The sequence below is a fragment of the Dromiciops gliroides genome, chromosome 4 (genome assembly GCF_019393635.1).
Source record: "Dromiciops gliroides isolate mDroGli1 chromosome 4, mDroGli1.pri, whole genome shotgun sequence".
Taxonomy (NCBI): domain Eukaryota; kingdom Metazoa; phylum Chordata; class Mammalia; order Microbiotheria; family Microbiotheriidae; genus Dromiciops; species Dromiciops gliroides.
In genome coordinates, this window is record NC_057864.1 from 108,666,341 (window position 1) to 108,682,993 (window position 16,653).

The following is a 16,653-nucleotide window of genomic DNA, read 5'->3' on the forward strand; positions in this document are numbered from 1 at the left end:
TTTGGCTTCAGTTTCTTCATGTGAATAATGAAAGGAGTTGTACTAGAGGGCTTCAGAGGTGTCTTCTTATTCTAAGTTTCTTTAATTCTAGCTCCATACCTCAGTTTATGCTACCCTTTCTCCATTATCTTCAGCACATCAGGATAATCAGAATAACCTGGTGGGGAGGAAAGGGCAGATTTGAGACTTCTGGGAATATTTTCCCACTCTCCATTTCCAATGACACTTTGTAGCTTACAAGTTGTGCTGGGTGAGAGATGCAAAAAGGGGTAGGAAGGGAAGCTGAGCTACTCAGGAAAGCTTGTTGTTAATGGTGAGGTCTTAGGTTAGAAGATTTTTTTCCAAAAGTAGCAAGAAATGTTACAAAAAAAAATCTTTGGGGAAACTAAGGTCTCTTAGCCTCTGGTGTGAGCAGCACTCTGAAAAATGAACTAGAGAAAGTCAAATGTACAGATCATCAAGGGACCCCAAAACCCAGCACTAAGATATTAAACACAAAAGAGCTGAAGTTAACATGAGGTGTTATTGGTTTGGGGAGATGGGCTATTTCCCCAAGGTCCATAATTAGAAATAGGAACCTTTTGTGTGTAATTAAAAGTAAGATATTGGTTGTTAAGACCTGGAAGAGAGGATGAAACCTCTCCAACTGGCATTTGGGATTAGATTTTTTTTTTCTCCTACTCGTGAAATATGAGAGCTTTCCTGACTATTTAGGAGATAGAATTTAATTCCACTTCTATAAGCATTTTTGTAACTGATAATAAAGGGATATGTTTTGCATGTGTGATATGAAATCAACAAGGTGCCCTATTGAAACTGGATGGCCTTTGGAGACTCCTTTTGTGCAGGGAATCTGTCACTGAGAAGCTGATTAATTACTGTAATAATCATAATTTTTTAAAATTAAAAAAATCTCTCCCCATTCATTAAGTACACTACAGATAGGTGCCAGAGGTAATTATTGTCTGAAAGTACTTCCGAATTATCTTTTCTAATCCAGCCATGCTGACATTTTTGAGAGAAAAAAAGTGTTTTGTCTCTTCTTTTATGAGTGGGGTGACATTTGAATATGCAAACAGTGTCAAAGCCTGCCCTATGGATGTTTTCCTGAGCTATGATTTATGAGGCCGGCCTATTGTATTTGCTATCACATAACCAGAAAGGTCATTAGACAAAGAGGCTCTACTTACAGGGGTCTACAGCTCATCTTGTGATATTTTAATTTTTGCTCTGGTAGGGAGTTTCCAACTCTCCTCTTGAGGTGTGGTGGACACTAGCCTGCTTATGCTTTTTCATATGTCTTTGTAGTTAGTTTGTACCAACTTGTCTTTGGAGAGACAGAGTTGTGTGTGGTAGGAAGAGCACTGGACTTGAAATCTAGAAGCATAAGTTCACATACCAAGTCTGCCACTGTGTGATTTTGACTAGACTACTTAGGGTCTAGGGGTAGTTGTTTATTATCTTTCTGGTGATGAATATGTATGCAAGGCCAAGACTAAAATATTTTTTAAACTGTAGAGTGCTAAAGAAATCCAAGTTATTATTGCCATATTTAGATTATGACTGCTACTGATAAAAACAGTATGGAATCTGATTCAGGAAGATCTGGGTTGAAGTCTTGACTCATATACGCTGGCTATATAACCGTGAATAGGGGCAGCTAGGTGGTGCAATGGATAAAGTGCAGATTCTGGAGTCCAGAAGACCTACGTTCAAATCCGGCCTCAGAAACTTACTAGTTGTGTGACCCTGGACAAGTCACTTCACCCAGTTTGCCTCAGTGTCCTCATTTGTAAAATAAGCTGGAGAAAGAAATAACAAGCCACTTTGGTATATTTACCAAGAAAATCCCAAATGGGGTCACAAAGAGTCAGACATGACTGAACAATAACTACAACCCTGGACAAGTCTCCTAACCTCTAAGAACCCCAGAAAAACTCTCTAAGATTATAATATAGAACAATTGCAGATCTGCATTGGTAGTGTAGCATGTTCTCTAGGCTACACTCTCAAACTTCCATTCCCATAGGTAGGTTGGGTGTCCAAAAGGTGACTACTACATTAATTCTCATCATTCTATGGGAAAGCCCTAAGGGATTTGAAAGTTATTTGAAGGTACCATCACTCAAAAGTCCCAATTAGTATGTGCCCCCATCCTTTGGTATCAGTCAGGCAAAATGAATTAAGTTTTTGAAATGAGTGCTAATGGCTGAAATGGTCCCATTTTAGCTCTGATACTTGAACTAGTTAAAAGTACACTTTTGAATTTAATCAATCAGAACTGAATGCAAACAGGGCCCTAGCCTCCTTGAATTAATCAGTCATTGTGTGAGAGGTGACACACCCAGATCAATTTGCATAAAAGGAACTATCTCAGAACCAAAGGAAGATATAAGGAGCATTGTATATGAAAGGTTGAAGTACGTATGCCATTTCCAGTCCACTTTTGAGAATCAAAGGGAAGACTGAGCCTTGATTGAGAAGGGATATAGTAAGGAAAATCAATGGACCTGCAAATACAGGCATACCTCTTTTTATTGCTCTTCCCTTTATTGTGCTCTGCAGATATTGTGGGTTTTTTTACAAATTGAAAGTTTGTGGCAACCCTGCCTTGAGTCAGTCTATTGACACTATTTTTCCAACAGCATGGGCTCACATCATGTCTCTGTGTTACATTTGGATAGTTTTTGCAATATTTCAAACATTTTCAATATTATTTTATCTGTTATGGTGATCTGTGATGAATGATCTTGGATGTTACTATTGTAACTGTGCCCATAGAAGATGGTGAACTTAATAATTTTTGTGTGTGTTCTGACTGCTCCACCAACCAACCATTTCCCATTTCTCTCCCTCTCCTCTGGCCACCCTATTTCCTGAGACACAACAATGTTAATATAAGGCCAATTAATAACTTTACAATGGCCTCTAAATATTCAAGTGAAAGGAAGAGTCAATCTATGCAGACAACTTCATAGTTGTCTTATTTTTTAAAACTGCCACAGCCTCCCCAGCCTTCAGCAACCATCACCCTTATCAGTTAGCAGCCATTCAAATGGAAGCAAGATCCTCCACCAGCAAAAGGATTACAACCTGCTAAAGGCTCTAATGATGGTTAGCACCTTTTTTAAGCAATATTTTTTTAAATTAAGGCATGAACATTATTTTTTTAAACATAATTCTCTTTCACACTTAATAGACTACAGTATGGTATAGAAACCTTTTATATGCATTGGGAAACCAAAATACTTATGTGACTAATTTCATTGAGATATTAGCTTTATTGTGGTGGTCTGGAACTAAAACTGAAATATCTCCAAGGTATGCCTGTATCACAGAACTGAGAACCTAAACTGATAGAAGTCATAAGAAAATTCAGTGAGCTCTTTCCTCAACTTCTCAATCTGATGCCTAGCTATGCATAGAACTATAACTTAATCTGTAGTTTTACTATCCAAATGTTTCCTGTAAACTAAATTTTGCCTCAATCACAAAGAGGCTGGTGCTTAACTAGAGATAGATGTGAATGTAATGTTAGGCAGAGAGCCTAACATGCTTAGGTATAGACTTTTCCTAACTGGGGCCTTGGAGCAATTGTGACTGAACTCAGAACTTTTCATCTAAAATAAATTCACTAAAACCCGAGGAGGAAATGAATTGGACCTTAAGGTCCACTACAGTGCCTACTATGCTTAAAATGAGCTATTATAATTGGGTATTATATTGACAAAGCATATGTGGTAAAAAACGGAAGTTTTAGCTGAATCATTTGAGAGTTGAACTCATGCCACTGAATCGGCTTTTGAAGGACCGCCCTTTCGGGGAGGAGAACACGAAGGTGGTTTGCCTGCTGCTGCCCAAGCACACCATACTTCCGGAAAGCCAGCTTAAAATGGAGGCTAGAATGGAGGTTCGCTCTCTGTCTCACACACTCTGGCTTGACAGGTGCATGCTTTGGTGATCGGCTCTGGTTCTCAGTCTGGCAGGCAGTTTTGGGATTCAGTGAGTTTTATAAAAGAATATAGACTAAGCTTAGATCTAAGACTATTTACTTGTATTTCTACTTTCCTATTTCCCTAATCGGTATCACCTGTTTGTTGTCTAAACAATAAAGGCTAATCCCTCACTGATTAAAGCTCAGAGGCTTCTTTTTCTTAGTGGTCTGGTAGATATATAAGGGAAAAATTAAAAGGGGAGTTTAATGATCTTATATCCAATTTTAAATCTCACACATAATAAGAATAGTTGTTACAAAACATTCTCCCAAAGCAGGAAGAAGATCTCCCACCAGTACTTACAGAGTCCAGTGGAAAGTGGGTTCAATCTTAGAGATAACATGTGGCAAGGAGGACAACCTTTTGTTGGCCCTCACATAAACTTACTTTTAAGTATGGTATAGCTTTCTGCTGGCATCCCTATACATTTCTGAAGCTGCCTCTTCTAGGGATATCTAGTTTGTTCTTGGCTCTCAAAGCAGAACCAGGGATACCAGTGAGAACACCAGTGAGAAGTTTAAATCCTCCAATTTTTCAAATTTCTCAAGGTTCTCCTATCCCAAGTGATTCACCATCAGGGATATGTCTGGGACTTGTTTCTGCTACCCATTGGGCAGATGTTAGAATGAATAACTAAGTTGAATGCTATCTCATCATTTTATATACAACTCACAGGTTGTGACTGAGTTTACTCAGCCAGTTCCAATACATCTCTTCTGAAGAGTGACTCCATTTCATCCAATGGATTTCAAGAACTCCTCACACCTAGTTCAATGTCCTTAATTGATTGATTTAATAGTTGTTCTCAGCTGATAGGATGATTGAGTGGTTGATTCAATTAAAGTGATATGGGTCTAGGGTAATTGAGAGGTTTTTTCCTAGAGAAGCTAAACTGAAGGATGGACATACCTAAGAAATAGGGGAGATAAGTGGTGCTAGGACAAAACTCCAGAAATCAGGATCACCACCCCTCATTCAAGCTTTTCCCACCTCAGTCCCAAAGGGAACTTTCTATTGTCAGGTGGTCACCCTGTCTATCCTCTATAAAAGCTTTGGTCTCCCTTCCATTGTGGGAGGAGATTGTTTCTAAGCCATCTCTTTTCCTTGCCTTCCCTCTCAGTCACTTTCTCTAGTGCCCAAATAAAAGACCATTTTATTCTAATTGGACTGTGTGTGAGGAGTTATAATTCTTTACATAGGAATTCATAAGGACCCCCACCTCCTATTTCTCCCATGACATATTTCTGGTGCCCAACATGGGGCACAGTATGTTCCTCTTTTCTTCTAACCACAGCACCCTGAGGTAAGAACTCCTTTTCATTTAATCCCTATCTCCCTTCTGACTCCATCCCTTGTCAGAGCTATTGGAGGGGTAAGGTGGGGTCAGCTTTTCCATGAGACAGGCAGAAGTGTCTCCTCTGCAAAAGACTGGGCCTGAGGTCTGAACCATGTTCGGACCATAAGATTCAATATCCCCTTGGACAGGATGATCTCCAGGTAAAGGTTTAAATGGCCTTAAGCTGATGGGGTAGAGAGGGAGTGTCCCAAAGGATTCCCTTTTAGAGTGATTTCTGAAAAATTGGACTAAATTTGACCTTACAAACCTGAAAAAGAAATGCATGATCTTTTACTACAACACTCTCTGGCTACAATATCAGTTGGAATCCCAAGAAAATTGGCCAGGACACAGGACTCTTAACTATAATACCATTTTGCAATTGGATCTGTTTTGTAGGCGTGAAGGGAAATGGACATAAATCCCATATTTACTGGCTGTTATGGGCCAGGGTACCTCATTTGAATGGGCTGGGGTACCTCAGAAGTTTTCTGGGGTAAATTAAAGAACCTTCTCCTTGAGAAACTAAACCAAAGGACAGACACACCTAAATAGATAAGTAGCACTGGATCGAGACTGAGTTAGCTCCAGGACTACCACACTTCTTTCCAGTTTCCCTCAGGGAGACAAGATTAAGTGTGACTGCTGCCTTTGTGGCATGAGGGGGAGAGAGATGGCTTGAGAGATCTGGAGCTGCCCCTCACCCAACTTCCCCAAGCCACCAATAGTGGGGGATGGTCCTCCCCCAATAAGGGAACTTTCCAAAATCAGACAATCACTCCATCAGACCACCACCATTGGTCCTCTATAAAAGTATCTACCTGTATCCTGCTCAAGGAGATGGGTATCTCAGAGAGCCATGCCTCTGTGCCATGAGAAATTGAAGGACTTCTCTCCTGGTAAACTATTATTTTACTCTAATTGGATTTGTATGCAAGAGGGTGTAATTCGTTAAAGAGGAGTTCCTAAGAACCCCTACCCCAAACCCACTCCTATTTCCCCAATAACACTGACCTTCATGGCCTAAAGCCAGAACTCAAAGGGAAAGGAACTATGCAAGAGTAAGGAACAAAGTAGGATATGCCTGGCAAAACTGACCAGACCTAAGAAGGCTATCGATAACCTTAAAAAGCCTCCTTCTTTACAGGACCTCATTGATTTCTTAGATGACTTCCATTAAAAAGCCACAAGTCTATGTGGCAGGCAAATCCCTCTGACACCCCCTTCTCCTTTGAGAATCCATCCCCAGTCTCTCTCCCCTCTCTTCCCTTCTTCTTCCCTATGAGTCAAGCCCTGTTATACAACTCTTTGTCTGAAACTCTGACCTCTTCTCTTTGCCCACCAGCTGATCTCAAAACCACTCTCCTGTGCCTCCCCCAGTTAAGCCCCTGCCACACCCAGATCAGACTTCAGTACTTCCACTCAACAGCTGTCTTCACAACTTTTCCCAATCCCTCCCATCCAGTTGTGCCCCTCATAGCTGAGCCTCTATCACTATCCAGGCAGACTCTAATACTTTCCCTATTCTCCTAGTTTTTCCATTCAACAGCAGCTCCAATATGCTTTACCTGTTCCCCTGTAGGTGCCTACAACCTATTCCTCCAGTTCCCTTTCCCTCTCCCCCACCCACTTCCCCCATACCCCTACAGATATCTTCCACCACTCCCTTGATTACACTACAGGAAGCTCTCAATGGGGGTAGGGTGACACGAGTACATGCTCCTTTTTCCATGACTGATTTGGCTCAGATTAAAGAAAAATTGGGATGTTACTCAGAGAACCCCACAAAGTTCGTATATGGCTTTGTCTGTGACAATGTAGTTGGACATTTCCTGGGCTGACTTGCAAATTATTCTTGTCAGCTAATGTACCCTCAATGAGAGAAAGCAGATTTGGGACCTAGCTGTACAAGTGGGTGATGAGCATCCACATCTTGGAACCAACTGGACAGGGGTCCCTAGAACAAAAGCAGTTCCAACCACAGATCCAAGATGGGACTATCATGATAGAGTAGGCAGGGCATTTGTTTAAGACTGACAAGGAAAAAACAGCCTTTCTACTCTGTGCATGTGGATGTACCTATGGGTTAAGAAGCATGTATGGGAAGATCATTGAAATTTCTACTTCTATTCTTTTCTCATGCAGGCAAATACAGAGCAGGTATGGTTAGACAGCTTCCCATAGATCTTTGGGGAGCTAAATGTGTGTGAATCTGCTAATTAGTTGCACCATTCTCTCAATTAGCTTCTCCTATTTTTATCTCACTAATTGTAGGTCTCTATGGAGGGGCCAAAGAGATGGTGTAAGCTGAGCAATTTGTCCCTCTCTAAATCTCCATCTCACCTCTAGAAATGTTGGGGGAGAGGGGAAAGGACACACAGTGTGATTGGTTCCAGAAGTTTCTGTCCCCACCCACATGCCCTGGTGATGACATCAGGATATTACACATCCCTGGTCACTGTCCTAGGACTCATAATTCAGTCCTGTCTATAGATGACAAGTATTTCCATTAGGAACAAAACAACATCCCTAAAGCATAGCTATGAAAATGATAATATCTCACATTCACATAGTGCTTTGAGTTTTGCACATCACTTTATTCCTGACAATCTTATAAGGTAGGTGTTATGTCTTATTATCTCTATTTTATAGATGAGGAAACTGAGGTAAAGAGGTTAAATGTTTTGATTCAGTCACTTAGTTTGAAACAATAATAGTTCACATTTATATAACATGTTAAGAGTTGCAAAGGTGCTTTATATTCATTCTGATTTGATCCTCAGAAGGACTCTATCAGGAGGCTGCTATTGTCTTTTTTTTTTAAGTTTTCCAGGACAATGAGGTTTAAGTGACTTGCCCAGGGTCACACAGCTAGTAAGTATCAAGTGTCTCAGGCCAAAACTTGAACTCAGGTCCTCCTGAATCCAGGACCAGTACTTTATCCACTGTGCCACCTAGCTGCCCCAAGGAGGGTGCTATTGTCATTCTCATTTTGCAGATGAAGGATGTGAGCAAGCTGCAACATAGAACCAGTAAGGCAATTCAAAGAACAGGAGTAAAAGATATCATGTGGGAGTCAAGGGAGAAAGTGAAAACATTGACTGGTTGGGTGTCTGGGACAAAAGATGATAGGTAGATCACCAGATGTCAGGAGAAATCAAGGGAGGTTTCCCAGCCTTTTGGTGTTCCTCCATGCCAAACTTCAGTAAGGACATGGACAAAAGCCCCCCTGAATGGGTAGTCATAGATAGGTTGTGATTTTCAGTCTTGGAGAGAATTTCTGAACCGATAAGATCACAGATCCATTTGAGTGCAAATGAGGAGGATGACAGGGTTAAATGTCTTGCCCCTAGTCATATGTCTGAAGCAACATTTGAACCAGGGTCTTCCCAAAAAAGTCCAGGTTTCAAGCTTCTATACCACACTGATTCCCAAGTTTTGGAGCTATATGTCCTCAATCCAGGCCCAACTCTCCAATGGAGAAAAAGAGGCTTAGAGAGGTGGGAAGATTTGGATATTGTCATACTTATTTGTAGATATGGCTGATTTGGGACCTGCTGGTTCTTTTAACTCCTAGTCCAGTGTCCTGGTCATTCACATCACTCCTATGCTGGAAAAAAACAACAAAAAAAATAAACAACAAAAAACCAAAAACCAACCCTTTCCATGGATTCCCATTGGCTAAGGTAGAATATGCAGATTCCTTAGCTTGTTGGAGCCCACCCCTCAGGGATCTCCTCTATCTCTTAATAGGAACTGAATACTAATTATAATCAAAATAGCTGGTATTTCTATAGCTTTAAGGTTTTCAAGGTACTTTACATAAATTGTCTCATTTGGTAATGGCCTAGGGGCATTTCTTTCCCCATTTCCCCAGTTTCCTTTTCAGAAACTGCTAGAAGTGGCCCACAGCCAACACAAATCACCCACAATTGTATAATTAGAAGAAGCCCACCTGTGGTAGGAGCTGTGCCTGATCTATTTATTCTTCCTTCTTGTTTTCATTTGAGTTGTCATGCCTAGGATTCTATATATATTGGATAGTGATTCTTGTGGCAGGTGAATTCCCTTTAAGAGGATGGAGATTTTTCTGCCATGTGAAGTATAAGAGATGTAGGATAGGAGAACAACTGCATCACAAGGTCCCCCTTAGCTGGTGCTCTCCAGGGAATACCTGGACTCAAGCAGATTCATCTGTTTCTGTCAAGGATGCTGTTACCCTTCCAGTCACCCAGCTTCTCAACATAGTAGTCATTCTCAATTCTTCCCTCTCCCTCATCCCTGATATCTATCTATAATAACTTTCCAAATATTGCCAAGCTGACTTCTCCTCCCCTAGCTCACATTTCTTGAACCTGTTAGATTTTCTTCACTCACATGGATCACTGCCCTAGTTCAAGACCTAATCAACCTTCACCTGAATTATTAGAAAAGCTTCATAAATGGCCTTCTTGCCTCAAGTCCATCCTACGTACAGCTGCCAAGCATAAGTCAAACTCTGCCACCCCCCTGCTCAAGAAGCATCAAAGCTAAGCAGCAAGAGATAGAAAGAGGAATTCCATTTAAAGTAATGGTAGACAATATAAAATACTTGGGAGTCTACTTGCCAAGACAAACCCAGGAAATCTATGAACACAATTACAAAAGTTTCCACACAAATCAAATCAGATCCAAGTAACTGGAAAAATATCAATTGCTCATGGATAGGCCAAGCTAATAAAATAAAAGTGACAATTCTACCTAAACTAATTTACTTGTTCAGTGCCATACCAATTAGACTACCTAAAAATTATTTTATAGAGCTAGAAAAAATAATAACAAAATTCATCTGGAAGAACAAAAGGTCAAGAATGTCAAGGGAACTAATGAAAAATGAATGCACAGAAAGGTGAGCTAGCCATACCAAATCTGAAGCTATATTATAAAGTGGCAGTCATCAAAACTATTTGATACTGGTTAAGAAATAGAGTAGAGGATCAATGGAATAGGTTAGGCACAGGAGACACAGTTGTAAATTACTGTAGTAATCTACTGTTTGATAAAACCAAAGACTAGCTTCTGGGATAAGAAATCACTATTTGACCAAAACTGGTGGGAAAACTAGAAGATAGTATGGCAGAAACTAGGCAGAGGCCAACATCTTACACTGCATACCAAAATAAGTTCAAAATGGGTACATAATTTAGACACAGATGGTGATATCTTAGATAAATTAGTAGAGGAAGGAATAGTTTATTTCTCAGCTCTATGAAGAAGAGAAGAATTTATGACCAAACAAGAGATAGAGAATATTGTGAAATGCAAAATAGATGATTTTTATTACATTAAATTAAAAAGGTTTTGTACAAACAGAAGCAATGCGTCCAAAATTAGAAGGGAGGCAGAAAACTGGGAAACAATTTTTATGGCCAGTACTTCTGATAAAGGCCTCATTTCTAAAATATATTGGGAACTAAATCAAATTTATAAGAGTCCAGATCATTCCCCAATTGAGAAATGGTCAAAGATATGAACAAGCAGTTTTCTGATGAAGAAATCAAAGCTATCTATTGCCATATGAAAAAATGCTCTAAATCACTATTGATTAGGGAGATACAAATTAAAACAACTCTGAGGTACCACCTGACACCTATCAGATTGGCTAATATGACAAAAAAGGAAAATAATAAATGCTGGAGAAGCTGTGGAGAAATTGGAACACCAATGCATTCTTGGTGGAGCTGTGAACTGATCCAACCATTCTGGAGAGCATACCCTTTGACCCAGCAATACCACTTTTGGTCTTTTTCCCAAAGAGATCATAAAAAGGGAAAAGGACCCACATGTAGAAAAATATTTATAGCTGCTCTTTTTGTGGTGGCAAGGAATTAGAAATTGAGGGGCTGCCTATTAATTGGGGAATGGCTGAACAAGCTTCGGTATAGGAATGTAATGGAATACATTGTAAGAAACAATGAGCAAGTGGATTTCATAGAAACCCGGAAGGACTTGCATGAACTGATGATGAGTGTGATGAGCAGAACCAGAAGAACATTGTACACAGTATCATCAACATTATGTGTTGATCAACTGTGATGGACTAGAGTCTTCTCACTAATACAACGGTACAAGAAAATTCCAAAGGACTCATGATGGAAAAGGCTCTCCAAATCCAGAAAAAAAAAAAAAAAAACTGTGGAATACGGATACTGATTGAACCATACTATTTCTTTTGTTTTGGGTGCTGTTGTTTGTTTTTTTCCTGAGGTTTTTGAAACCTATTTGCTCTGATTCTTCTCTTATAACATGACTAATGCAGAAATATGTTTAATGTTATTATACATATATAACCTATATCAGATTACCTGCTACCTTGAGGAGGGGGGGAGGGAGGGGAGGGAGGGAGAAAAAGTTGTAATTGGAAATCCTATAAAAACAAATGTTGAAAACTATCTCTACATATAACTGGAAAATAATAAAATAACTTTTATTTAAAAAAAAAAAGAATGCAAGTCATTCCCCAATTGAGAAAGGGTCAAAGGATATGAACAGGCAGGTTTTTTTTTTTCAGATGAAAAAAATAAAACTATTGCCATACGAAAAAAATGCTCTAAATCACTATTGATTATAGAAATGCAAATTAAAAATTAAAACAACTCTGATGTAAAAAATATTATAACTGCTAATCTGAAAAATTATAAATAGCAGCTATATGAAAAATTATAGCTAGCTGAAAAATTATAATTTGCCATAAGTCCCTTCATGGTCACCATTCAAATGTAAAAATTATTTAACTTAACTAACTGGGGCCTTAATCTGTTAACCCCTGGCTGGCTATCTGACTGCTTTTAGCTGGTAAGGCTATAGCTGGCTATTAGCTGCTTAAGCCAGTCTGCAATGGCTGAAAATTCCCCCGCTGCTCCTTGATTAGACCACAAGAAACAGTCTCCTTCAATTAAAGCCAAAAGGGTTTATTTATGAGAATAAATGTAAGAGATAAGGGTAAAGAAATGCAAAGTATACAACCTGAAACCTTTTTAAACTTTCTCTCCTGCCACCTCAAATTTCTTGCCTAAGTGTATGCTGGCTGATGCTGTCTGTGCTCCCCTTTCTCAGTCTCCTTTCTCTGTCAGTCCCCCTTCATTTTCACTGCTTGGCTCCTCTCTCTGCCTCGTGCTTGTGGCATCCTCTAACTGCACGCCCTCTGCTTCACCATAGGAACCCTTCCTTCTAACTCAAAAGCCCTCCTTCCTCTCACATCTTCCCTTTACTCCTCCTAGCATTTCTGTAGCGTCCTCTGTACTTCTTCTCACTGAAAGCCTCCTCTTATGTCTCCCTGGGTCTCTTTTTATTAACCTCCTCTCTCAGGTGAAACTTGAGCTGGCCACCCCAGGGCCTCAGCAGAGCCCCATGCTTTGCTCCAGGAGTTGGGGGCTGGGCGAAGGAAGCTCCAGTGTCCCTCAGGATTCCTGTGCACCTTCCTCACTGTGTGGGGGCCTTTGTGCAGGGCGGTTTCAGGTAGAGAGTTAGGCTGGGGAATGGGCGGCCCTTTTGGGGCGTCCTAGGCTGATTTTTGCTGCCCACACTGAGGTACCACCTGGCACCTATCAGATTGACTAATATGACAAAAAAAGGAAAATAATAAATGTTGGAGAAGCAGTGGAAAAATTGGAACATGAATGCATTGTTGGTGGAGCTGTGAACTGATCCAACCATTCTGGAGAGCAATTTGGAATTATGCCCAAAGGACTATGGGGCTGTGCATACCCTTTGACCCAGCAATACCACTACTAGGTCTGTATCCCAAAGAGATCATAAAAAAGGGAAAAGGACCCGCATGTATAAAAATATTTATAGCAGCTCTCTTTCTGGTGGCAAAGAATTAGAAATTGAGGGGATGCCTGTCAATTGGAGAATGGCTGAATAAGTTGTGGTATATAAATGTAATGGAATACTATTGTGCTATAAGAAATGATGAGCAGGCAGATTTCAGAAAAACCTGGAAAGACTTGAGTAGACTGATGCTGAGTGAAGTGAGCAGAACCAGGAGAACATTATACACAGTAACAGCAACATTGTGTGATTATCAACTGTGATAACTTAGCTCTTCTCAGCAAAACAATTCCAAAGGACTCATGATGGAAAATACTCTCCACATACAGAAAAAAGGATTGGAATCTGAATGCAGATTGAACCATACTGTTTCTACTTTATTTTTTGTTTGTTGCTTTTTGAGGTTTTCCCCTTTTGTTCTGATTCTTCTTACACAGCATAACTAATGCAGAAATATGTTTAATGCGACTGTACATATATAAACTATATCAGATTACTTTCTGTCTTGGGGAGAGGGGAAGGAAGGGAAGGAAAAAATTTGGAATTCAATCTTATTATTATTTTTTTTTTTTGGCAGGGCAATGAGGGTTAAGTGACTTGCTCAGGGTCACACAGCTAGTAAGTGTCAAGTGTCTGAAGCCGGATTTGAACTCAGGTCCTTCGGAATCCAGGGCCAGTGATTTATCCACTGCACCACCTAGCTGCCCTGGAACTCAATCTTATGAAAAACAAATGTTGAAAATTATCTTTATATGTAACTGGAAAATAATAAAATACGTTTATGATTAAAAAAATAAAATTTTAAACTTTTAAAAAGAAGCTTCAAAGGCTCTCTCTAGGATAAAATATAAACTCTTCAATCAACTGTTGTTGTTGTTGTTTATCCTTCATTCTGGAAGAGGATCATGACATCCATGTGATGTTATGACATGTACTGAATTGGATTTAAATATGGGAGGGCAGTACAAGACCTCCCTCTCTCCTCCACAGCCATCTGGGTCCAGTGCCAGGATATACATCAGAATGACTGGAGATGGCCCTGGATGTTTAAGGTAAACAGGGTTAAGTGACTTGCCCAGGGTCACACAGCTAGTAAGTATCTGAGGTGAGATTTGAACTTGGGTCCTCCTCACTCCAGGGCCAGTGCTCTATCCATTATGACACCTAGCTACCCCAAATCAACTTTTAAAATTCTTCACAATCTGGTTCCAAATTATCTTTCTAGATTTGTTTCATATTACTACCCCTCACACAATCTGTTCCAGTTAACCTATCATAATTTGCTGTTTCCCAAGTGGTAGTCCATCTCTATCCATTTGGCTTTTGTACAGATTGAACTCTATACCATATGAACACTCTTCCTCTACCTCTCCACTTTTTTAGTTATACCTAGTTTCTTTCAAGATAACTCATGCAGTTGTTACTGCTCTTCCCCACTATGAAATTATTTGTTATTATTGTGGGACCTCAGGTAAATTACTCAACTGCCTCAGCAGATACAGTCCTGAAGCCAGGAAGACTTGTATTCATGAGTTCAAATCTGACCTCAGACACTTATTAATTGTGTGTCCCTAGGCAAGTCACTTATCCTGTTTGCCTCAGTTTTCTTATATGTAAAATGAGCTGGAGAGAAAAATGGCAAATCACTGCAGTATTTTTGCTAAGAAAATCCCAACTGGGGTCACAGAGAGTTGGACACAATTGAAAACTGATTGAACAAGTGACTTGAAAGATTTGTGGCCAAGTGGCAATAGAAGATTCTCATTCCTAGGAAATGGGATAATAGATTTAGTGGTAGAAAGCACCATAAATTTACTTAAAGGGTTCCCTTTTGTTTTCTTCATGCTTCTAATTAAATATTGTGAATATCCTGCTTACAAATGAGGAGTCAGTGTCAATGCTGAGCAGTGCCATGCAGATATTTCCCCCTGGAATTGTGATTTAGTTTTCTTGTTGTTCTTTATATTTCTTTTTTTTCCTGATGAAAGTATTTTATTTTTTTCCCATTACATGTAAAAATAATTCTCAACATTTGTTTATACAAGCTTTCCAATTTCAGATTTTTCTCCCTCCTCCCTTCCCCTCCCTCCCCCCTCCCCTAGACAGCAGGCAATCTGATATAGGGTATAAATATATATACATAATAACATTAAACATTTTTCTGCATTAGTCATGTTATAAGAGAAGAATCAGAGCAATGAGGAAAAACCTCAAAATATAAAAACAGCACCAAAAGCAAAAGAGATAATATAGTTCAATCAGTATCTCTATTCTACAGTTTTGTTTTCTGGATTTGGAGATCCCCTTCCATCATGGGTCCCCTGGAACTCTTCTGTACCATTGCATTGGTGAGAAGAATCTAGTCTATCACAGAATCTAGTCTATCAACACACAGTGTTGATGATACTGTGTACGATGTTCTTCTGGTTCTGCTCATCTCACTCATCATCAGTTCATGCAAGCCCCTCCAGGTTTCTCTGAACTCCTCCTGTTCATCATTTCTTGCAGCACAATAGAATTACATTACATTCATATACCACAACTTGTTCAGCCATTCCCCAATTGATGGGCAACCCCTCAATTTCCAATTCCTTGCCACCACAAAAAGAACAGCTATAAATGTTTTTGTACATGTGGGTCCTTTCCCCTTTTCTATGATCTCTTGGGGAAAAGACCCAAAAGTGGTATTGCTGGGTCAAAGGGTATGCACAGCTTTATAGCCCTTTGGGTATAATTCCAGATTGCTCTCCAGAATGGCTGTATCAGTTCACAGCTCCACCAACAAAGCATTAATGTTCCAATTTTCCCACAGCTTCTCCAACATTCATTATTTTCCTTTTTTGTCATGTTAGCCAATCTGATAGGGGTCAGGTGGTACCTCAGAGTTGTTTTAATTTCCATCTCTCTAATCAATAGTGATTTAGAGCATTTTTTCATATGGCAATAGATAGCTTTTATTTCTTCATCAGAAAACTGCCTGTTCATATCCTTTGACCATTTCTCAATTGGGGAATGACCTGGATTCTTATAAATTTGAATTAGTTTCTGATATATTTGAGAAATGAGGCCTTTATCAGAAGTATTGGCCATAAAAATTATTTCCCATCTTTCTGCCTCCTTTCTAATTTTGGATGCATTGCTTCTGTTTGTACAAAAACTTTTTAATTTAATGTAATCAAAATCATCCATTTGGCATTTCATAATATTCTCTATCTCTTGTTTTGTCATAAACTGTTCTCCTTTCCAAAGATCTGAAAGTTAGACCATTCCTTCCTCTCCTAATTAATTGTTCTACAGTATCACTTCTTATGTCTAAATCATGTATCCATTTTGACCGTATTTTAGTATAAGGTGTAAGATGTTGGTCTATGTCTAATTTCTGCCATACTATCTTCCAGTTTTCCCAGCAGTTTTTGTCAAATACTGAATTCCTATCCCAGAAGCTGGAGTCTCTGGGTTTATCAAACACTGCATTACTAATGTCATTTGCTACTGTGTCTCCTGTGCCTA